The sequence below is a fragment of the Mandrillus leucophaeus genome, unplaced genomic scaffold (genome assembly GCF_000951045.1).
Source record: "Mandrillus leucophaeus isolate KB7577 unplaced genomic scaffold, Mleu.le_1.0 Scaffold360, whole genome shotgun sequence".
Classification (NCBI taxonomy): Eukaryota; Metazoa; Chordata; class Mammalia; order Primates; family Cercopithecidae; genus Mandrillus; species Mandrillus leucophaeus.
Window position 1 is genome coordinate 992,261 of NW_012103810.1, and position 24,023 is coordinate 1,016,283.

The 24,023-nt window shown below is 45.8% G+C and overlaps 1 protein-coding gene across 1 annotated transcript in view; it reads left to right on the forward strand.

Moving 5' to 3' along the window:
• TENM4 (teneurin transmembrane protein 4) overlaps positions 1-24,023 on the forward strand; it is a 792,673-nt gene that overhangs the window by 204,582 nt on the left and 564,068 nt on the right. Inside the window, exon 3 of the mRNA XM_011989697.1 lies at positions 22,742-22,843. The gene's annotated coding sequence lies outside the window, so the exon portion shown is untranslated. The remainder of the gene's footprint in view (positions 1-22,741; positions 22,844-24,023) is intronic.

Here is a 24,023-nt window from a genome sequence, read left to right on the forward strand (position 1 = left end):
CAATCTCTCCCAGAAACACCCTCACAGACACAACCAGAAATAATGTTTTACCAGATACGTGGGCATTCCTTAGCCCTGTCAAATTGACACATGAAATTAACCCTCACAGGTCCCATCCCTCTAAGTCCCCAAGTCCAGGACAGCTGGACGAGTCAAGGAAGGGCTTCCTTACAGGTAAATAGAGAAATACAATTCAGACAGCACTCCCAAACCGTGAGTGCATATTAATCTGCGGGGACTAATATCATAACATAATTAGTACAGCAGTGCTCCCAGCTTAATTGAAAATGCTGCATATGAGGGGCAGTTAATGAGAAATGCAAGGTTTGATGATTCAGAACTGCTGAGATTTAGCGGCTCGGTGGCTGTAGTGAGGAAGTGTTGGACTTTTTTCCCTTTGCTATTTTCTTTGTACATCTGGACAGGAAGGGGACTGAAAGGAGTTACTAACAGTGTGTATGGTTAGAGAACTTCAATGATCTGGAAGTCCCTCAGCTATTTGGAATGCAGCAGAGAGCTAGCCAAGCAGGAAACGAAAAAGAGCCTCTGAGCCGACAAAACACATTTCAATTTGGCCGTGCACTGCAGTCTTCAGATTTTTCTGATATGAAATCCTCTCAACCCACACTGACAACTGATTTGTTTGTGCTTACTTTATTTTTTTATTTTTTTGAGACGGAGTCTCACTCTTTTGCCCAGGCTGGAGTGCAGTGGTGTGAACTTGGCTCACTGCAACCTCCACCTCCTGGGTTCAAGTGATTCTCCTGCCTCAGCCTCCCAAGTAGCTGGGATTACAGGCACCCGCCACCACACCTGGCTAATGTTTGTATTTTTAGTTGAGATGGGGTTTTACCATGTTGGCCAGGCTGGTCTCAAACTCCTGACCTCAGGTGATCTGCCCACCTTGGCCTCCCAACGTGCTGGGATTATAGGCATGAGCCACCATGCCAGGCCCTATGCTTACTTTATACTGGAGTTTAATAAACCAGGTGATCTGATTTCCCAGGCATTAGCAGAACTGCAGCAGTGCATCAGGGCAGTGGTGGGTGGGGCCTCCCAAGGAGCTTGTCTCTCTACCCTGTCTTAGGTCAGTCATCCAGTCAGTACAAGTCTTTAAGGCGCAAAGTATGTTTGGGGCATAGGGGAGATAAAGACATATACAAAATCTCTTCTCTTTAAGGAGTTTACAGTTTTGGGGCAGACGGGTGTTGGCTCAGTCAAGGTTCTTAGTTTCAGACAACAGAATCTATTCTGTCTAGTTTAAACAGAAAAGGATTTAATACAGGATATTAGGTGGCCTGCAAAGCTTTCAGGAATGCCCGGGACTCAAGCTTGGCTGCCAGAGAACCAGAGAAGTACCTGGCATGGCGTAGGGCTCTTTTAATGGAATCCCCTTTGTCTCACTCCTTGGGACTCAACATTCCAGGAACTAGACAGCAGAGCCTCCACCACAGCTGTCCAGATAAACAAACACCTCCTCCACTGTGTGGGTGGGAAGATCCAATGCACCCGAGCATAGTCACCACCTCCTGTAACAACATCTGCCCTCTACAATCCTGTGGGTGCATTTGCTCCATAGAACTTGGGTCTCGCCGCAAGGGAGTCAGTGTATTGTTTCCAGCTGTCTAGCCTTGTGGAAAAGAAAGCACACTGGAAGGAGGTTGAAGTGGGTGTTGAGAAAGCCGGTATTTGGTATCTGCCGCAGATGTGGCCAGATAATGAGAATCCAGTGAGCCAAGTCCTGCTGTAGAGTTATGTTCCGAGGGCTCGCTCACTGTCCGACACAAGCACAACAAAGGGAGCACAAAGTGATACTGGAGTGCTGACAGTCAGGGAGAAGATCACAGGGCGAGAAAGAGAAAGCGCAGAAACTTCAAAAGCATGAAATGATGCTGGGGCCATTTCATTTAGGAGCAAATAACCCTGCAGAAGGTAGTCACAAAGGGCATCAGTGTAATAGAGCAGAATAAAAAGAATAGCTGTGCGTGATCCTTAGCCATCAAGGAAAGTTTAGATTGCATTCAGGAGCCTTCGACTAGAAGGCAGGAATGTCTCAAACAGGCTTCTGAAGGATTTCCACAAATAACAAGGTGCATTTTCCCTTTACAATGTGTGCTACAGAACTGAGACGTGGAAATCTGGGGACTTGTGTACTCTGTGTTATTATTGATTGTACACCTTTGTTCCACACAGTATCAGGTAACGGAGGTTTCATGGCAGCATCAGAGGTCTCTCACTCCCCAAATGAGTACCATGTAGGCCAGGGAGTGTGAACCCTGAGTATCCTTCCTACAGGAATCAAGTCTCCCGAAAACAGAAATGCAGACACTTTTGGAAGACGAGCACATTGCTTACAGGGCAACAGTGGCTTTCTCCTATGTGTTGTATGAATGCAGAGAAGGAGGAGCTTGAACCTCAGGCATCAGGGCACAAAGGAATCCATCTAAACGAGCAAACAAGTTCAGCCAAAAAGAAAAAGAAAAAAAAGTCCTCATTCTTACCAGAGTTCAGATAAATCTAGGAAAGCTCAAAGAAAGGAGGGAAAGAGCGTCTGGAGGAGGGAGTGTTCGTTATGAGGAAAAGAGTCGTTTCCACAGAGCCACAGACCAGTGATCAGTTTTTGAACCTGAAAAGCTCAAAATGCATTTATGCACTTGTAGAACTATTTATAGTCATATACTGATGTATTTATAGCTATGTGGAGGCCTGTTTTCTTGTCCCCTGGTCCAGCTTTTAGTTCCCATTTTTCTGCCTTCCCAAACTTTCCTGTCCTGAGTTCCATTTGATCAATCATTAACCAGAGTCTTAACCGACAACGCTAACTATTATCATTAGTGTTATTACAAAGATCCTAGCGTCCCTGTCTTGAGCACTCCCCTGTGTCAGGCCGCATGACTAGGGAAGAGAGCAGCAGGAACTTCATCCGTCCCAGGTCTCAACCCTGCATCTCTCACTTTGTACTCTACAGGGGGGCCACCCTGTCTCTCAGAGTTTAATTGGAATGCTTGTCAGGGAGACTTCTTTTTTTTTTTTTTTTTTGGAGATGGAGTCTCACCTTGTCACCCAAGCTAGAGTGCAGTGGCATGATATCTTGGCTCACTGCAACCTCTGCCTCCCAGGTTCAAGCGATTCTCCTGCCTCAGCCTCCCGAGTAGCTGGGATTACAGGCGCCCGCCACCACACCCAGCTAATTTTTTGTATTTTTAGTAGAGACGGGGTTTCACCATGTTAGCCAGGATGGTCTCGATCTCCTGACCTCATGATCCACCCGCCTCAGCCTCCCAAAGTGCTGGGATTACAGGCATGAGTCACCGTGCCCAGCCAGTCAGGGAGATTTCTGATGGGATTTTTAGTCTCCCCTTCTTGGTATTTTAACAAGGCCCTGTGGCTTCACTGAGCCCAATGCCAGATATTTGGTTTCTGGAAAGTTCAGTGCTTCAGTAGGTATTTTCATCTTTCCTTGCCAGAACCCCCAGGCCAGCTGCCCTGCATCCAGGGATAAGGCCCACTGAGGGCCCCACTCCAAGGACACGGGCAACGTATTCATGGGTGCACTGGTTCTTTTCCTAAGGGAAGCACTAGCGTTGGGAAATAAACCCACCTCCATTCCCACGTAGCAATTATGTGCACAATTACAGTTCCAGCAGGTGTCACTTAAAAGGGTGAAACCCATTAAGTGTTTAAATGAGAAAGCAGAAAGGAGCCTCTGAGAACTCCCAGGAAAGCCACTCTGCAGAGGTGGAAGAAGGGAGCACATGGGACCTTCCCTGAGCATTTCCTTGCCCTCACCCTCCACCCACCATGCTTTCCCATAAGTGATCTCATCCCAGCCTGAGGGCAGCCCTTGGTACAGAAGTTAACAGGCCCTTTGTGAGCTAATGGAGAAATTGAGCTCAGCCCCATGCAGTGAATTGCCCGAGGCCTCTTAGCCAGTAAGAACTAACATAAGATGCACATGCCTATACAGGGAATGCATGCCAATATCACTCATCATTTCAAGTCCATAGAGGGACAAACCTTCCCTTAGCTTTTTCGCTAGCTTTCAGGGTGCCCAGCACATATCAAATACCCAATAAGTACTTGACAGGCTTCTTTATAGCAATTTTATCCCCATTGTTCAAATGATGAATGAAGCGTTCAGAGGAAAAGAAGGTCAAAGGGCAGAAAGTGCCAGGCATATGCAAGCTTATTTCAATTAACTTTTAGAGTACAAAGTGGGTTTTATTGCCCTCATTTTACAGATATGGAAACAAGTCTCAGAGAAGTGAAGGGACTTGCCCAAGGCTAGTTGGCTGTTGAGTAGCAAACCCCATATTAGAACCCCGGGTCTGCCTGAGTCCAAACTCTGTGCTCTTTGCACTCCATTGAACAGTCTCCCTTGGGATCCATCACACCACAGGGGTAACTGCTTCCCCTCGCACAGCCATGTGGGAGGTGAGTTCAGGGATGCCACCCCTCAGTACAACCTCTTGAAAGGGTCTCTCCCTTTTGCTCATTGGAAGGATCCAGACCCTGGCTGAGTCAGAAGAACCTTCTATTTGCTGGAATCATGTAAACTCTATTTCTGAGCCATCTTAACCAAGGTTTGCCCACTGAAAGTTCACAAAGGGCCACCTGGAGGTGGGGTAGGAATACGTACCGGGGCTCTACTGGCCCACAGGCCTGCTTCTACCTGATAAAACCCCAACTGGTGATCTCCTCTCCCCATTCACAGCACCCCCCAACCTTCCCCACCAATATGAAGTGCTAATACCTGGGTCCCTGTCTCCCTGTCTTGCCTAAGTGCCTCACATTCTGCTCCATCTGGAAACCAGGGGTCAGCCTCAGGCACAGATCTCTCACCCTTTCTGTGCCATCACTCACCAGGTTTTATTAAGTTCATCTACCATCCTCACTCAAGTCCCCTCCTCCTTTCCATCCCCCTGCCTCTTCCACAGTCTAGACCTTTGCAGCAGCCTTCTCACTGGTCTTCATAGCTCCCTTTCTGTCCCCATCTTCTGTATAGTTATGGATGAGCTTTGTCAAACATTTACTTTAACCAACCAGCCACCCAACCTTCCATCTGTCCAATACATGTTTACTGAATATATGCATATTTGCTGTGTGTCAGAGTTCATGCTAGACTTGGGATGCAGAGCTAGATAAGAAATAGACCAGTCTGTAGTGGTGGGGAGAGATAAGTAAGTAAATAACATTGTTCGGGAAGGGAAACCCAAGGCATCGTGTCTAACTCAGTCTGGCAACCTCAGCGGAGGCTTCTAGAGGGGCTGCCATGGGGTCAGGGCAACTGTGCATATACAAAGGCTTGACCCTGCATTGCCCATGTAGGGAGCTAAAAATGCCCAACAAGGCTAGAGGGAAGAGTGGTTCCTGAGCAGGCAGAGACCAAACCATGAAGTTCTTTGTGCTGTGAATCTGGAATTTCACTTGTTGGCAATGGTACACCCTAGAGAGTTTTAACCAAGGGAGTGCCATGGGCAGGGAGCTCTAAACCACTCCACTCTCCTGGCCTCACTTGGGTGTCTTGGTGAGCTTTTGCCCAGGTTCCAGCCTCCAACCAGATCACTGATTCACCTCCTTTTCTGGCTGACTGAGGATCTACCCAAACAGCAATTTTATTCTCCCATACATTGCTCACCCACAAGAGTTCCGAATCACCCTGAGAGAAATTCCTTTATATTCTCCCACTGTTCTGGACACCATGTGTCTTAAATATTAGCACAATTCACTGGACTGGTGCCTGTTGAGTGTGTGAATGGCGAATTGCTTTGGGATGCACTCAGCAGCTCCTGCCTCACCACATCTGCCCATCATCCTGGAGTGCCTGGTAGGAGCAGATCATAAACGGGCCAGCTGCCACCTCCTGCTTTTCTAATCATCTGTCAAAGAAATGGAAAACTCACTCGTGGTCACTGCTGAATGCAGGTGGGGTCAGTGCATGTTGGGTTCGGAAGTAAGGAAAGGGAGGGGCACAGGCTGGGGCTGCCCACGCACGGTTTCTGCACCTGAAGACTCTGTCCCAGCATGCTCTCTTGGCCTTAACCTGCTGTTTCTTCATGCCTCCTGCTAGCCTCTGTACTATCTGAAACAGTCCTCACCAGCTTCGCTTCAGGGCCCCTTACACGTTACTGACTCCACAGAAAGCATGACCCAGAACTGTGAAGAACCGGGTTGGAACCCTTGGCTCTATGACCTTGGACCAGTAACTTCCCCTCTTGGAGTATTGGGATTTTGTATGTTTTTTTGTTTGTTTTGTTTTGTTTGCTTTTTCTTTTTTTTTTCAGACAGAGTCTCACCCTGTCACTCAAACTGGAGTGCAGTGGTATGATCTTGGCTCACTGCAATCTCCACCTCCAGGGTTCAAGCAGTTCTCCTGCCTCAGCTTCCCAAGTAGCTGGGATTAAAAGAGTGTGCTACCACGCCTGGCTAATTTTTCTATTTTTAGTAGAGACAGGGTTTCACCATGTTGGCCAGGCTGGTCTTGAACTCCTGACCTCAAGTGATCTCCCTGCCTCAGCCTCACCAAAGTGATGGAATTATGAGGCATGAGCCACCACGCCTGGCCCCCTCTTGGAGTATTTGTTTTCACATTCAATTGCACTCAGGGCTAATGTTCCCTGCCTAACTTAGGTTTCAGAGCTGGGTGAATCAAATGAGTTAGCAGGTGAAGAAGATTTATAATTGTCATAAATTGCCACAACTGCTCTGAGGGTAGGTATCATGATCTGTATTTGACAGATAAGGACATCGGAAGTGTAGAGATGTTGAATAACTTGGCTAAGGTCACGCAGCCAGAAAGTAGATGCCCTGGATGTAAGCACCCTGCTGCTAAGGATCATGTCTGATTATTTTATCCAGAATGCCTGAAGTCATGGCTGGTACATAATAGGTGATAAGTAAGTACTCTTCAATGACTGCCTTCAATGCACAGTGACCTTTCCCCACCATCTCAGCCCTTTAAATAAATAAAAAAAGGTTACTAATTTAGATGTAATGGTATTTTATTTTTGCTCTAATTTGTATTTCTTTGATTACTAGAGAAACTGAACATTTTTTCCATGTGTGCATCCACTTAACATACTTCTTGAGTAACCCAGCCATATCTGTTTGCAATTTGTTTGCTGTGGTCCTGAATTTTTTCCCTCATCAATTTGCACCAGATCTTTATTGAATGAATATTAACCCTCTTCTGTCTTCCATGCTACAAATATTTTTCCAGTTCCATGTCCCTTTTACTTTATTTTCTTTCTTTTATGTTATGCAGAATTATAAAAATTAATTTCCATTTTTGTTAAGTTATATAATCAGCATGCAGAATCCCCAGCCAGGGTTGGAAGTGGGTTTCCCCAGGCAACACATACCTTTTCCCCAACCCCAGTGAGTCTGGTGGGCTGAAAGACACATCCAAGGTGGACTGGCATTGCAGCCCTCAGCCTGAGGGCTCTTGTGAGGCAGCCAGAAGACAAATCTATCGTACCACAAACATGTGGTTGGCTTATATGTGTGTATTACACACTCAGGTTAGATCTTAGTCCAAAGGCCCAGTAACTTGCCTTTAAAGCTCTACCTGGTAGCTCTCATCTCCCTGCCCACTGCCTGTCTCCATTGTCATTGGCTGAATGTCACAGGGCTCAGAAAACATGAGGCCTGGGATACTTGCTGCTGCTGACAGTAAAAAATGCCTTAGATCACACTTTACGTTTATAAAGTGATTTGCTATTTGTTTTTCAGTAGGTCCTCACAGTAAGCCTCTAACAGCATTGTAAGTATTAATATTATTTCCATTATCTGGTGAAGGAACTAAGGCTCAGAGAGGTTGTCCGTGGTTCCCGAGCTAGTCACAGGCAGAGGCTGGAGCCCATTCCTTGGGTTTCAGAGCTGTTGCTGTTTCTGCCTTATCAAATTACTTATTGGCGACCATTCTTGGAGATGGCCCCGACCGCTCAGTAATAGAGCAGGGGCAGTGTTTAAGGTCAGAAGTCTAGTCTAGAAAGACAGGGGCCTTGCCACAGCTTCGAAGCTCGTAGATTCTAAACTGTTGGAGAAGACCTTGCATAATACACCATATGTCTCTTCCAGCCACATGGAGATAACTCCTCCAGAGAGTGTGGGGTGATGTCCTGAAAGAAGGAACAGTGGTTAAGGATGACCAGCGTGTCCTGAAATGGTCTTCGAGGTGTGGCTAAAATGCCAGCTTCTTTGTCAAGCCTTCCCTCATTAAACAGGATCTATATCTGGTCCTTTCTTGAGAAGTTCATAATCTACCTGAAGAAACAGATGCATGCCCAAATAACTGTAAAGGATGTAGAATCAGCCTGGGAAATGTAGCAAGATGCCATCTCTACAAGGAAAAAAAAAAAAAATTAGCAAAGCATAGTGGTATGCACCTGTAGTTCCAGCTACTTGAGAGGCTAAGGCAGGAGGATCACTTGAGCCCAGGAGTTGCAGGCTGCAGTGAGCTGTGATCACACCACTACACTCCAGCCTGGATGACAGAGCAAGACTTTGTCTCTTTAAAAAAAAAGTGTAGGAAATGCTCCAGCAGTATCACTCATTCATTCAGCACATATTAATAATTGAGTACCTGCTGTGTGTCAAGCACTGTCCTTTCAACGTAGCAATAAACATAACAGACCAATATCATGAAGCTTCTATTCTGGCAGAAGAGACAAGCAATAAACAAGTTAATGAACATATAATGTCCAATGCTGAAGGGTGGGGGTGGTAAGCAGGGTGGTTAAGGATGGACAGGAAATGTGCAACGTTGCACAGAGAAGACAGGATTCAATTACGTTTGGAGTGGTAGATCAGAGAAGGCTTCCAAGAGGAGGCTTTTTTGTGCTAGGCTTTGACTTCTGAGTGGAGTTTTAAGTTAGCCAAAGGGAGGAATGGCATTTTTGGCAGAAGAAACAGCAAAAGTATAGACATGAAGCTACAAAAGGATATGAGCATGTTTGGAAAACTGCAAGCAAATCTGGTGTGGAAGATAAAGAGAAAGAAAATTCAGGACTTGATGCTGGAGAAGTCAGTTGTGGCCAGACTCTGAGGGCTTTGTGGTCTTCTGAGGGTGGAAGCTAGCAGAGACTGCGTAGATGCTGCTGGGACGGCAGAACCCGTCTACCAAGGCTGCTCCCTGAGGTACAGTCATGGCTTCTGCAACCTAAAAATTGTTAAAAATGTAAGGGACGGTTCATCCCAATAGTTCACAACCCCAGTCTTATCATGAGAAGAACATTAGACAAATTCCAGTAGTGGAGCATCCTACAAAAACCTTTCCAGTACTCAAACGGTCAAGGTCATCAAAAACAAGGAACATCTAAAAAATTGTCATAGCCAAGAAGCGCCTAAGGACACATGATAACTAAATGTAATGTGTCCTGCATGGGATTCTGGAGCAGAAAAATACATTAGGGAAAAACTAAAGAAATCTGAATAAATTATGGACTTCAGTTAATAATCATGTTTCAATATTGGTTCATTCATTATTACAAATGAAGCATACTAATGTAAGGTGTTAATATGGGGAAAACTAGGTGTTGGGTATAGCAGGTCTGTGCTATCATCGCGATTTTTCTATAATCTATAACTGGTTTAAAATTTTTATTAAAAAACAGACTTTTTTAAAATTGGAAAAAATAGAAGTGGGGGAACATATGTAACCTCCAAATTTTCTTTCTTTTTTTTTTTTTCATCTCTAGAAAGGACTCTTTGTTTTCCAACTTGGCTTCTCCCCTGACAAATGTGTTCAGCTTCACCAAGGTAGAAATAAGCACGTGTGTCTGCGTGGGTGGGCACGTGAGGTCTGAGAAGGTGGGTGGGGATGGTGAGGTGGCAACCAAGTCTGCACTGGAGTCTCGGCATTGGTTTCCTCCCTGGAACCAAGAGAGGTTTCCTGGGAGGTGAGGCATGCGGCAGTTCATTAACAGCCCTGCTGTTCTGCGCCTGGTGGTCCTTTCAGTTCCTGTGGGTGACTTTGGTCTGGGACACTTGGGTCAGTAAATAAAAGGCCACCTGTGACAAGGGTCTGAGCAGAAGCAAAAAGCAAACGTGTCCTGGCTCTGGGATTCCAGAGTGCCCTGTTCTGACAGTGGGAAGCTGACCTGGGCTGGGAAGCTGGCCCACCACCCGAGGGCCTGGTGCATGGAGAGCTTGCAAGTCTTTGTCCCTTCATTTCTAGTGGGCTTTGTTTTGCCCTTGTCTCTTTCTCAGTCCCAGCCTGTGTCGGTCTGTTTATAGATACTTTTTTTCACATCCAAATTCTTTCTCACTGACAAAGGATGCCCTGTCTCTCAGCAGTCACTAAAATGTCTTCTCATTGTATTCCTGACCCCCTCTTCTCTCAATAAAGAATGATTTTCCCCACCCACTGGGTTTAGAAGGACAATGCTACCCTCTACAGTTGTAGGTATCTACACAGACATGACCAAAGAAAGTCACATCCCATTAAGATGTCAGTGTTCCACCAATCTACTGACAGGTGTTTTCTGGTCTGCCTCAGTTTCGTTAGACTCCAGCTTTCCTGCAGTGCCTCGAGACACTCTAACCTGACAACGCTTTCTGAAGTGTCGCAGCCAGGCTCCTTGGCATTCACTGACTTACTGATGGCCTCTCCCACATTCGTTTATCAGCCGACAGCAAAAAAAAGTCCATGCAAGCTGACTGGACTTGTGGGGGAAAGAAGCAAAAACCTGCTTTTGTGTCCCCCATTTCTCCTTCCAGGGCTGCCTCCCCAGTCTCCCAGGGGCCCCACCTATCACTCTTCCCTCTTGGGCTTCACTGCAGCGGTCAGTGCTATAAGGGGCTCTTTATCCCAGCCCAAGCACTGAGAGTCTTTGCATATTCACTGTCCTCGAGGCCACAGAGTGACGCTCCTGCCTGCAGAGTCTCAGCACCTTTATCAGAGTTTAGGCAGGAAGACAGAAACCACTCTCGACCTCCCCATTGAGAGAATTTAATGTAAAGAATTGGTCAGACAGTTGACAAAACAGCTAAGAAGCTAAACAGTACATGTTTCAGCCCAGAAATCACCAATGACAGCAATGACTACCACACCTAGGCTGGAGGGACAATGAGAGGAGATGATAGTTCCGGATCCCAGAAGCTGCGGAAATCCAGCAGGAGCTGGAATCATTTTGTAGGGTGACTCTCAGGACCTGAAGCCACGGGGGTTATGTGGACACTGCTAGGGATGTTGTCAAAGACAAAGCAAGAGGTGAAGATACCCTGGCTGCTGTCTTCTCATCTCCAATCTTCTGCCAGGGACTTTCTTTAGCCCGACCTCCCCAGAAGCCAGTCAGCAAGGGAACCTGAGAAATGTGGCTCCTTGCAGAACACAACAGAGCAGACCAGCATGGGGAGTGGATCTGGGAGCAAACACACAAGTGACTGGCACAGCGTCCATTCAGCCTGCCCACTCCCACCCACCCACTTTTGTTCAAAGCTGAGTTGGCCCCCACCTGTTCTAGAAAACTCCTGCTCTTCTCTAATTTCTCTGATCAGACAGCTGGCAGCTTGATAAAGTCATCATGTTTTATAAGGTCTCCTGGAAAGAATAAATGAGGAAAAATCAAGAGCCTCTTTTACTTCGGGGAGGATGTGAACTCTACAACACTGTAGTCATCAAATCTTGCTCAGGAGTATCATCGCTGTCCCTAGTCCTTCAGAGAAGAGCTAGGATGTTGCCTTTTACAGATCATCAAGGTACAATGATTCTGTTCATTCATGCTATGGTGGCTGTCCTGGAGGCTCAAATGTACCTTGAACAATGATCTTCTGCTCTGCAAGACCAAACCCATAATCTATACCCCGTTATCCAGCCACATTCTGCCCGTGAGGGCCTGTGTTCAATGGTTATTCCAGGAGGCTGGTAAATTGCTTCAGGGGACCTTCAGCTCAGGTCTGAGCTGGTTAATCAGTTCCAGCTTGCCTTCCCTCAGAGTGCCCCTCTCCCCCTCTGTTAGCTGGGAGCCCTTGCTGCTGGTATAGCAGCTCTGGACAGAGGCAAATGTGGGAAGGAAAAGTCTAGGGACAGAGCAGAAGAAACAAAGGGTTCCTAAGTTTGTACAGCCAAGAAAATAACATAAAACACGATGAGGGATTTGGCTGAGCTTTCTTGTTTTGTTTTGGAGCATTTCAAGGGGCCAGGCATGCAGTTGTGTTTGGATTGGGAAGAAAGGCATAACTGTGCAGAAGAAAATCTTTTTCAGATTTTATTCTGGCTGTTACCAGATTAAAGAAAACACCAGGAGGATCAAACTGTGTGAATGTATGAAGGCTGTTGCAGCCAGACAGGAGGGACCCTGTCTCTGTCTTCTGGGGACATGTTTGGACAGTCCAAACATGGACAGTCTGGTGAATTCACCATTACCTGGATCCATTCATATTACTCATTTTCAGAACTTTAAGATGATGAGCATGATCATTATTAAATATTATAAAAATGTTCATTAGGATTCTTTGCTTGAAGTGACAAACCATCATCCCTCCAAACCATCATACTCCAAACAGAAAGGACTGAGCATGGTGGCTCACGCCTGTAGTCCTAGCACATTGGGAGGCCGAGACAGGTGGATTGCTTGAGCTCAGGAGTTCGAGACCAGCCTGGGCAATGTGCGAGACCTCATCTCTACTAAAAATACAAAAAATAGCCAGCATGGTGGTGCATGCCTCTGGTCTTAGTAGAGACCTCATCTCTACTAAAATTACAAAAAAAGTAGCCAGCATGGTGGTGCACACCAGCTACTCTGGAGGCTGAGGTGGGAGAATTCCTTGAGCCCCCGGAGGCAGAGGCTGCAATGAGCTAAGATCATGGCACTACACTCCAGTCTGGGAGTCATGGGAGATCCAGTCTCAAAAAAAGCAGGACATAATACCATCTCAAAAATGCAAGAAGCAGATGAACCCTCCAGCGAGAAAAAAGGCAGAGATGCAGGAGAATTGTGATTGGAACTCTAATTCTGTTTAGATTTTTTTCTGACCCTTTCTGCTGCCCCAGTCTGCTTTTCTTCGGCTTGTAAGCTTCCTTCTCTCACTGCAGACCTGCTTTCCTCACTCTCTGGATTTCCTAGGGCTGATGTAACGAAGTGCTACAAACTGAGTGGCTTAAACAGTAGAAACGTATTGTCTCATAGTTCTGGAAGCTTTAAGTGTGAGATCAAGGTGTCAGCAGGACCGTGCTCCTCTGAAGGTGCCAGGGAAGAATCTGTCCCGGCCTTTTCTTTCTCCTGGTTCTTTGGCTCGGGACAGTGTGAATCCCGTCTTCACCTGGGACTGTCCCTGTATGTATATCTGTCTCTGTGTCCCAATTCCGCACCCCACCCCCGCTATTTTTTTAGACAGAGTCTGGCTCTTGTTTCCCAGGCTGGAGTGCAATGGGGCAATCTTTGCTCACTGCATCCTCCGCCTTCCTGGTTCAAGCGATTCTCCTGTCTCTGTCTCCCAAGTAGCTGAGATTACAGGCACGTGCCACCACGCCCAGCTAATTTTTGTATTTTCAGTAGAGGCAGGGTTTCACCATGTTGGCCAGGTCTCCAACTCCAGACCTCAAGTGATCCACCCACCTCGGACTCCCAAAGTGCTATGATTACAGACGTGAGCCACCCCACCTGGCCAATTTCCCCCTTTTTATAAGGACACTAGTCATATTAGATTAGGGCCTGCCCTAATGACCTCATTTTAACTTGATTGTCTCTATAAAGACCTTATCTCCAAATAAGGCCCCATTCTGCAGTACTGTGGGGTTGGACTGCAGTGTATTTTCTTTTTTGAGGATACAATTCAACCCGTAACACCCACATGGTCCCCAACAGCTCTCAGTTTTTGCATCTTACAATTTGCACCACTAGATACTACATTCTTTCTTCATTTATTGATTTCAGAAATCCCAGGGAAGAATTCTAATTGGTTCATGTTTGATCAGGTTCTGGTCTCCTCAAGGGAAGAAATGGGATCTGGAGCAATGACTATCTCGGCCTTGTTAAGGTGCCCAGCCCTGAACCAATCAAGGACAGCCAGTGAGGCAGGATTGTTTAAGACCATGACAATTGTCATGGGACCCATGAATCTGTCAGATCAGCCAGTTCACGCTGGGTGCACATCATCCTCTAAATCACAGAGAATTGATAGCAACAAGGGGTTCATCCTGTCTTACACTCTACATCGTCTGTGGGCAATAGAGATGGTGAGAGGAGAGGGGTTTCTGCTCATCGTAGTCCCCGGGGACCCAGACTGACAAGCCATCCCAACTGTGCTGAGAGAGAGCTCTGGAGGGTCTTGTATTGGCAGTTAAATCTAACACCTGAAAGCGGTACACTTCTGCTCACAGCTCACACCACAGTTAGTGACATGGCCCTATCAGGGTGGACATTCTCACCGTGTACCTGGAAAGTAGAGAGCCAGAAATAATTGACGCACAGCACCTATGACTGTCACAACCCACGTGGTGGGAGCAGTGGGAAAAAGGTTCCCAGGAGAGGGGAGATGCTTCACCAGAATATGATGGGGTGCTGCCCAGGGAAACTAGTGGACAAGGGGCATCCCAGGCCAAGGGAAGAGCCATGGAAGCCATGGAAGACAGAGTGACCTGGCTCCGAGTGTCTAGAGCAGGGCATTCTAGATTTTTCCACCTCACTGACGTGCTCTCTGAAGGAGATGCTGTTCTGTGTATGCAGTGAAGTTTCTCGGTGAGTTTGTGTGTGTGTGTGTGCGTGTTTTCCTTTTTATTGTGAAAAACACTGTGGTTTAGCTGAAGCATCCAGGGTCTGGGGTGAGAATGGCCAGGGACTGGGCTGGAAAGGTGGCCAGACTGGACAGTGAAAAGAACTGCTTGCTATAGGGGAGAGTTTGGATTTCTTCTCCCCAGTGACAATAGGGGAGCAATAAGGGCTTTAAACAAGGAACAGGAGGGTCAGGTTTGCATTTTAGAAATATCACTGACAGTATAATATGTAGGAAGAAATCAAAGAGCACTAGACCTAGGCAGAGGTCAGGTCACCCCTGGGACTTAGTGGTGGAATCAGCTAGCCTGGTGACTCTTTGGCATGGGAGTACAGTTGGGTTTGCTGGGTGCAACAGAGATGGCTTCACGGAAGTGTTTGTGTCTGCACTGGCTCTTGAAGGATAGATAAAAGAGGATCTAGTGGCTTTGGAAGACGAGAAGGCTTTGCAGGCTGAGGACACAGCAGAGCAGAGGCCCAGAGGTCTGGGACAACTCCAGTGGTTGAAAACTAGAGTTTGTGTTTATCCTGCACTTTTAAATCCCAGAATCTTTGATGATGTGCTTGAAGGGGTTAAAGGTGGACATTGGTTAAATAAAAGCAAGTTTCAAAAAATTGAAAAAACTCTCCACAGACACCATAAACTTCATCAGGCTGCTTTTTAGCACTTATGGCTATTTGAGAACTGTTTTCTCCCCTGCCAGTGCTTCCTGTTAGGCCATTTTTACAGGCAGTTCTTGCATATCCTCTAAACACATGATCTTTTTCAAATGAGAGCCTGGTATCTTTTTTTTCTGTATTAAATTTTACTTAAGTTCTGGGATACATGTGCAGGATGTGCAGGTTTGTTACACAGGTAGATGTGTGCCATGGTGGTTTGCTGCACCTGTCAACCCATCACCTAGGTATTAATCCCCACATGTATTAGCTGTTTATCCTGATGGTCTCCCTCCCCAAACCCCCTGACAGGCCCCAATGTATGTTATTCCCCTCCCTGTGTTCATGTGTTCTTATTGTTCAGCTCCCAATCCACCTATGTGACAAAAGTCTAATATCCAGAATCTACAAGGAACTTAAACAAATTTACAAGAAAAAACCAAGCAACTCTATCAAAAAGTGGACAAAGGGCATGAACACACACTTCTCAAAAGAAGACATTTATGCGGCCAGCAAACATATAAAAAAAGCTCAACACCACTGATCATTAGAGAAATGCAAATCAAAACCCCGATGAGATACCATCTCACACCAGTCAGATGGTAGTTATTAAAACGTCAAGAACAACAGATGCTGGCGAGGCCGTGGAGAAATAGGAATGATTTTACATTGTTGGTGGGAATGTAACTTGGTTCAACCATTGTGGAAGACAGTGTGGCAATTCCTCAAGGATCTAGAACCAGAAATACCATTTGAACCAGCAATCCCATTATTGAGTATATACCCAAAGGAATACAAATCATTCTGTTATAAAGATACACACACGCGTATGTTTACTGCAGCACTATTCACAATAGCAAAGACAGCGAACCAACCCAAATGCCTATCAATGATAGACTGGATTAAAAAAAATGTACATATACACCATGGAATACTATGCAGCCATAAAAAAGGAATGAGATCATGTCCTTTACAGGAACATGGATGGAGCTGGAAGCCATTATCCTCAACAAACTAACACCAGAACAGAAAACCAAACACTGCATGTTCTCACTTATAAGTGGGAACTGTTATCTTTTCTCTTACACTGGTACATCTGCCCCATCTGTTCCCCTTGACCGTCTCTCTGACAGACGTCCCTGCCACAGCACAGATCCTCAGTCATTTCAAACATAAGACTACACTTGGTTCAGATTTTCACAGCACACCTATGCCTCTGAAGGATTCATGAGTTTGCTATGAGTTTTCCATTATGAACGTTGAAAACGTTGAGAATCACTTGTGTGTTTACAGAGAAAGAACCACGAGAAAGAACACCGAGTGGAAACCAGGCCAGAAGAAGGCAAGCAGGCTTCTCCCAGCTTCCCTGCCCTGGCCGAGGCAAACACACACAGCCTCACCAGGGCATGTCCAGAGCTGGCTGGCTTGACCCACAGAGGACCTGTAAAAAAAGAAAAAAATAAAATCTTTTCAGGTCTTCATGAATGAGGACTCTCAGTTAAAAATTCATAGGAAGATTACATAAAACCATCTGCTGCCTTTATTTCCCCTTGTGTGTGTTAAAAATATGCAGCTGCTCACCGCGAAACATTCCATTACGCTGTGTGGCTCACGAGCTGCTCTTTGACGTTCAGGACAGAGAGGAGGCAAGGTGGGAGGGGAGGCGGGGGTGAGCACGCACAGGGATTTCCACCTGGCTCTGAGTGTCTAGAGCAGGCCATTCCAGATTTTTCCACCTCACTGACGTGCTCTCTGAAGGAGATGCTGTTCTGTGTATGCAGTGAAGTTTCTCGGTGAGTTTGTGTGTGGGTGTGTATGTGTTTTTTTTTTTTTTTCTTTTTAATGTGAAAATTGGTCTTTGAGTCCACAAGCAGCAGCTGCAGCTACCATAATTAAAATGAAATAACCTGCTTCATCCAGTCCTTAGAAAGGCTTTAAAAAAATCCATATTCTAAATGGACTCAGGAATGTGGTGGATCTTCTCTCCCTGTTTACTTGCAACAAGTTTTATGGCTTTACTTTTCTCAGGAGTCAGGAGAAGGGTATTAACCTTTACTGAGCATTTATCCTGATCCCGGGCACTGTGCTGGCTTGTCCCAACTGCACAGACAGGATTTGAATCCAGTTTTGATGCTTCATTTCTTTCCCCCGTGACATGCCCCTTCAGGATGCCTTTGAACTCTGGATCTCTCCACCTGGTCTGATTCTGTCCAGAGGCCTGGGAGGATTGGCGTTATTAAGATGTTATTGAAAATGTTGGCACATATAATCAGCTTGGATCAGAAACCAAAGCTCTTAGCAGAGTAACAAGGTGAAGTATTTTGTGCTAATAATTTACGTGATAATGAGATGGTTTTCAGAATATTGGATGTGCTCCTAAAGGTGTTGCTTAAAGTCACTCCTCAAACCAGGCTGGAAACATAAAAATCCCAGAAGAACTACAGCCTCTGTAGTTTATACAGATCTCAAAATAAGGTAGCTGAGGTAGAAAGAGACAAAACTACGTGCTGAGAATTGAAGACATAGTGGTCACTGTCTTCAAGGAGCTCCCAGTCTGGTGGAAAAGGAAGTTGTAAAGATGAATAATTATAAGACACTGGTCATAAGAGCTAGCTCAAGGATATGAATAGCTTGCTTTAGTTTTGGCATTTTTTCTCCAAAAATCCATTTCTTCAATTGGTAAATTTGTGAGGAGGAAAGCTACCTCCCTGAGAAAGCAATGCCCATGATGTTGAACATTTAAGACTAGAAGAAATTATTCTACATTATTATGTATGTACTAAGGGTCAGGTACTTATTCTCTCTAGTCCATTATTTTTATTCCTATTTAATAATAAAGAAATGTAAAAATCTAAGTGGTTTGGCCAACGCTGCACAGCTGGTGACTGGGGGAGCTGTGATTCAGCCCCATTCTGCTTCCAAAGCTCCACGTCTTACCTGTGCCAGGCTTCTTCTCAGCAAACCTGAACCCTTGATTGTCAAGTATAGAACACACTTACCACTGTGTCCCACGTTTAGAATGAGGCTATCTTTTTATTTTCCTTAAACAAAGTTTTAATAGCAGGCATCTTGATGGGAGGTCATCTCCTCCAGGCTGCAGGTGTGATGATGCAGTTCCGAGTGCATTAGGAGCCCTCTGGGCTGCCTTCCCTAAACAGGGGGTCAGCCCAGAGCACAGGAATGCTGAGTTTCTCACTGACATTCTGCAGGGCCCCAGCAGATTCCTGGGTGTCCAGAAGATTTTCTCCTGGGTTTCTGTGTCCACTACTTCCGGTACCACAGCTTAGCTGAAAAGGGAAAGACAAAAACTAACACTCCTTGCCAGGGAGGAGGGTGGTTTCCTGCTACCTTTGCAATTCTCTGCAGTCAGTGTTGTTGTTCTGGAACCTGATTTAACTCAAGGCATCATCTTATCTCCTTGATCTGTGGTCACTTTAGGGGAATCCAACAGAAGTAGAGGCACTCTGCATTTAATTCCACCTGGGCCTTCCTGAAAGGCAACCCAGGAAATGATCAAGCTCCACATACCCGTGGATGGGCGGGAGATGCACTGGGAGAAGAAAGACAGTTGTGTCAGGTACATGGTGTCATACACAGGGTTACAGCTTGCTTTATGACTTGCCTAGAGAGGAAAAGAACAGGGTTTGGATCTTGTCTCCCTTGCTTCCTCTCTAAGGGATTTGGAGCAAGCGGCTTAGATTCCCCAGAGTCTCCTTTCTTCATCTCCAAGTCTGGAAGGATAATGCTTGCCTCCTGCAGTTGTTTAGAAGGCTAAATAACATCAAAGCACCTAACAGCCTACCCAATGCCTGGCACACAATTAGGAGCTCCCTGCCCCAGGCAACTCCTCTTCCAATTCATATTGTGCAAGGCTTGCCACATTTATCTTCCTAGAGCAGATCTCCAGTTATGTCACATCTCTGCTCAACAGCACTCAGAGGCTCCCTATTACTCACTGAACAATGACCACATTCCCCAGCCTGTTGAGGCCCACATCTCTTGTTGGGTGTGATGTCCTTCACTCCCCTCTGCACAGCTCACACACGCTGGAAAGCTGAGCTCTACACTTGTTCTTTGTCATGCTTTTACCTCCCATGGCTCTCCTCCCTTATGTGGAGTACCTGCCCTGTCTTCATGTCCCCTACCTTATACAAAGTCTGCTGCAAGGCAGTCTTCCATGATTTGTCAGCCATGGCGATCTCTCCATCCTCTGTCCACTCATTAGGTTCTGTCTGCATCTCTCTTACAAACTGCCAAACATTATAGTTCCTACGGCCATGTCTTGTTTATCTTGCCAGCCTATGAGCTTCCCAAAAGCAGGATTTGCCTCAGAATCATTATTGTGTTCTGCCCAGCAACAATCCTCAGCATATGAATGAGTGAGTGAATATGTGAATGAATGAATAATGCCATAATCCCTTCCTAACTCAATTTCCCCTCGACAGAATGCTAGCACATAAATACTTTTAAAACCTTTCCAGCAACCAATAAGCATTTTAGTTTCATTAACTGTCTTTGTATTGCCTACTGGAGGTACTTTGAAAAAAAGGGAATTTAGGGACAGGATTTGAAAAGGAAATAAACAGATTGAAAGACTGAAGACAAAGAGTTGAGGTTTTCCCTGAAGCCTTGGCAAGGATGAGGGCAGAAGAGGAGTAAAAACTGCAGCTCTGCAGCTTCTTCAAGGGGGAGGGACCATAAGGCACAGGTGAGAAGCCAAGGCACAAGCTTTGGCCTGAAGCTATGAGGGGAAGGGATAGATGATGGAGTTTTATAACCCAGACACAAAAAAGGGGGCCTGAGAAAGAAATTTGAGTGTTTCATCCAAGCATCAAACATACATATCACTTATGTGACTAGGACCCCAGCAGGGCCCTTGGGGACAAAGCTAACAGCTCTGTGTCCTAAAAGCCACCAGACATTTGGCACTTGGGGACACCGGAGAAAGTACCTTGTCCCTTGCCCATTGTTATAGCCAAGGAAGCCAATTTCCTGCTGTCTTTGGAACCTGGGGTGGGGTTGTGTGTGTGTGGCAGGGGAGCGGGGGTAAACTTCTAATGAACAAGGCAGGGTAATAAAAATTAAAGGTGTAATAGCCATTATTGCCTATTTGAAATGCGTAAAATAATAGTCATATCCTGCTTGGTGTACTGCCTATTTTTAATCTTAATGAATATAATATGATTTATAAGGACTTTTCTAAGTTTACTCCCAAACTCTTGTTAACTCTACTTGTGCCCATTAATTTTCCTACCCTGGCCAGCCATGGTGGCTCAAACCTGTAATCCCAGCACTTTGGGAGGCCGAGGCAGGCAGATCATGTGAGGTCAGAAATTCGAGATCAGCCTGGCAAACATGGCGAAACCCCATCTCTATTAAAAATACAAAAATTAGCTGGCTGTGGTGGTGGGCACCTGTAATCTCAGCTACTCAGGAGGCTGTGACTGGAAAATCACTTGAACCCGGGAGGCGGAGGTTGCAGTGAGCTAGATCATCCCACTGCACTCCAGCCTGGGTCACAAGAGCAAAATCCTCGTCTTACAAAAAAAAAGAAGAAAAATTCTACCCTGAAGGGAGTTCAGGAGCCAGTCTCTGGAGAGTACCAACGGGATATTCTGTACTTGGCCAGAGGCTGGTGAATGTTCCTGCCTAATAGAGTTACTCTTTATTTAAAATAATTTGCCATAAAGAAACATATTAAATGTAGATAAAGACACAAAATTTTACAATGAAGTGCATTTTGTTTTTCATGGGAATTACCAGCAATTCCTCACCTTATAATAGACAGTAATTTTTTTTAGCTAGGATCCTAGATCTATTTGGGAAAAATGAATTCAGGGAACTTCTCAAATAATGGCTTTTTAGGGGTTAACCTCCTATGCCTAAGTATACCCTTCATGCCTTAATCTTTAGCCTAGTGGGTCTCTTGTATAATAAGGCATTTTGTAGTATTTTTTATGGGTGAGTGTGGCAGTATGGGGCAGGAAAAGTACAGGGACCTTAAATCTTTGAGGGCCTATGTTCAAATTCCTATTCCTTCTCTTACAATGACTCGAAGCAAATGACCTAAAACCTTAGCACCTCCCCTTACCCTTCTTTTGAGGAGTGTAGACTTTCTTTTCTTCATTTGGAAAAACCTTTATTTTGCACAGGTATCTCCTTAGTCCCAGAGTCCTATAAATCAAATTTATAGTCATAGGATTCTAGGGCCAGAAAGGACCTCACACGTCTCCCAGTTCAGAGTTTCCTTCTTTCAGATGAGGAAACTGAGGCTCAGAGAGGGGAAGTCATTCACCAGAGGTTGCAATCAGCAGCTGGGCCAGAACCGGAACTCTTCTGTATAAAGACCTCTGCCCAGGTGACTCCAACACTCCCATGTGGTATATTACGGGAAGATCGACCCATTCCATAGTTCAAGTGCCTTAGTCCATTTTCTGCTGCTGTAACAGAATGCCACAGACTGGGTAATTTATAAAGAAAAGAAATTTATTTAGCTCAGAGTTTTGGAGGCTGAGAAGTCCAAGAGCATGGTGCCAGCATCTGGCAAAAGCCGCCTGCTTCTTCATCCCAGGGGAAAAAGCGGAAGGGCAAGTGAGCACATGTGAAAGAGAGAAGCATGAGGGGCCAGCCTTGCTTTGTAACAACCCACGATTGAGACAACTCATGCACTCCTACAAGAATGCATTAATCCATTCGTCAAGACAGAGCCATCACAACCCAGGCACCCCCATTAGTCCCTACCTCCCAATACTACCACATTAAGGAATTTAGGTTCCAGCACTTTTGAGGAACACATTCAAACCATAGCAGCAAGACAGTAAGATTCAGAGGTCAATGACTTATTTGTCTGGTGAATCTGTGACGGAACTGTTAACGGGGGCCACTGGCTACTAACCCTAGACCTTAGCCCCATGCTCCATTCCCTGTCTACCCCCTATCACAGTATGCAGTCAATCCTTTGGGCAAATAACACTCAGTTCCTACTTTGCTCCAAACATTGTGCCGGGTGCTTGGGTTGTAAAAAGGGCAGATCTTCAGTCTCTGTCTTGCAGGATTCGGTTCACTCAAGGAAATGTGTGTAAACAATGATTTTAAGGCAAGACCATTACTCCCATAGCACAAGCTGAGATGGGAGAATAGAGGAAGGTATATTCGAGCCTCTCAGGAAGGCTGCATAGAGGAAGCATCTGTGTGGGATTTGCAGGGTGCTAGGACTCCACTTGCTTCTCTTCATTGCTGTGGGACCAGGAACAAGCCTCATTTTCCCATGGTGTGTGTTTGCAGTGACTGCTGGAGTGGAGGGTCTGTGAGAAAGGATTGGGGCATCTTGCCACCTCGCTCAGTTGGATCTGTGTTCTCTGCTTCAACAGAAAAGATCCCGCACTGTCCTTCAGGATCCAATGGCCTTGGAGAGAGGGCTGCAGGGCCCACGAACATTGCTGACTCTTCAGAACGTGCTGACATGGAGCCAGGTCAGTCCCCTTGTCTGCTCTGATTTTCCATCATTAGCTGCAAATTTGTGGTCTTGATGAGAAATGCAATCTCAGACTCTGAACATTTGCGTGTTTTTTGGTTGGAGGCTTTTGTGGCTTGGCAGCATAGAAAGTAGAGGAGGTCTGGCCAGAGTAAAGATAGCCTTCTCCTGGAGCAGATGCAGTAGGACTGGTAGGTGGCAATGGTTGCTGGAAACCAACCTGGCAGCCATCATGGTGGGAGGGCAAGGTGGGCAAGGATCGAGCATCCAGCAGTTATGTGATGGGGGTGCTGGCAGCAAGGAGGTCACATGTGGGTCTAGGACTAGAGAGGCAGCAATGCCAATCAAGGTCATTCTTGGGTACAGGAGACCAGGGTGCAGGGCCCAGACTCTGGTGGCTATATCCTGAGCTGAACTGGAGTGAGATCAGAGGCGCAGTGGGGAATGGGATACAGGGAGGTAAGCGGAAGGCTGCCCAGAAGGCAAGTCGTCTGGAGGCCAGGTCTAGTGGCTAAGATGGCTCTCTAGAAGCTTTTCCTCATATTGCTGTGCAGAAAAGCAATAAAAAAAACAGCAGGAAACTTCTGGGTTCTATGGGAAAAGTGGAATGATGTTTCAAGCCACAGAAGGAACATGGTACAGAGAGGAGTGAAATTGTAAGTGAAAGCTGGTCACATTGAGGGAGGCTGAGGATGCAGAGGAAGGATCCAGGGAAGAGGAAGTGTGGCCTTTATTGAAAGCCTACTGTGAACCTACTAGGTACCAAGCACTTTTTCTTATTCTTCCAGCAATCTTTCAGGATAGAAATATGAGTCTTGTTAGGTTTAGTTATGCTGCAGTAATAAATTATCTCCAGAATCCTAGTGGCTTAACCTAGCAAAAGTGTATTTCTTTCTCATGCTACATATCCATCCAAGGTTGGTGGAAAGCTTTGCTCTACCTAGTGGCTTAGGGACCAGGCTGATGAAATCTCTGCCCTATTTTAGGGGTACGACCTGGCCTGGATGATTGGCCACTTTGGTCTCTGTAGCAGAGGAGGAAATCCCTGGAAGGTTGAACATTGACTCTTTTTTTTTTTTAATGTTTTTTTTTTTTAATTATTTTTTATTATTATACTTTAAGTTCTAGGGTACATGTGCATAACGTGCAGGTTTGTTACATATGTATACTTGTGCCAT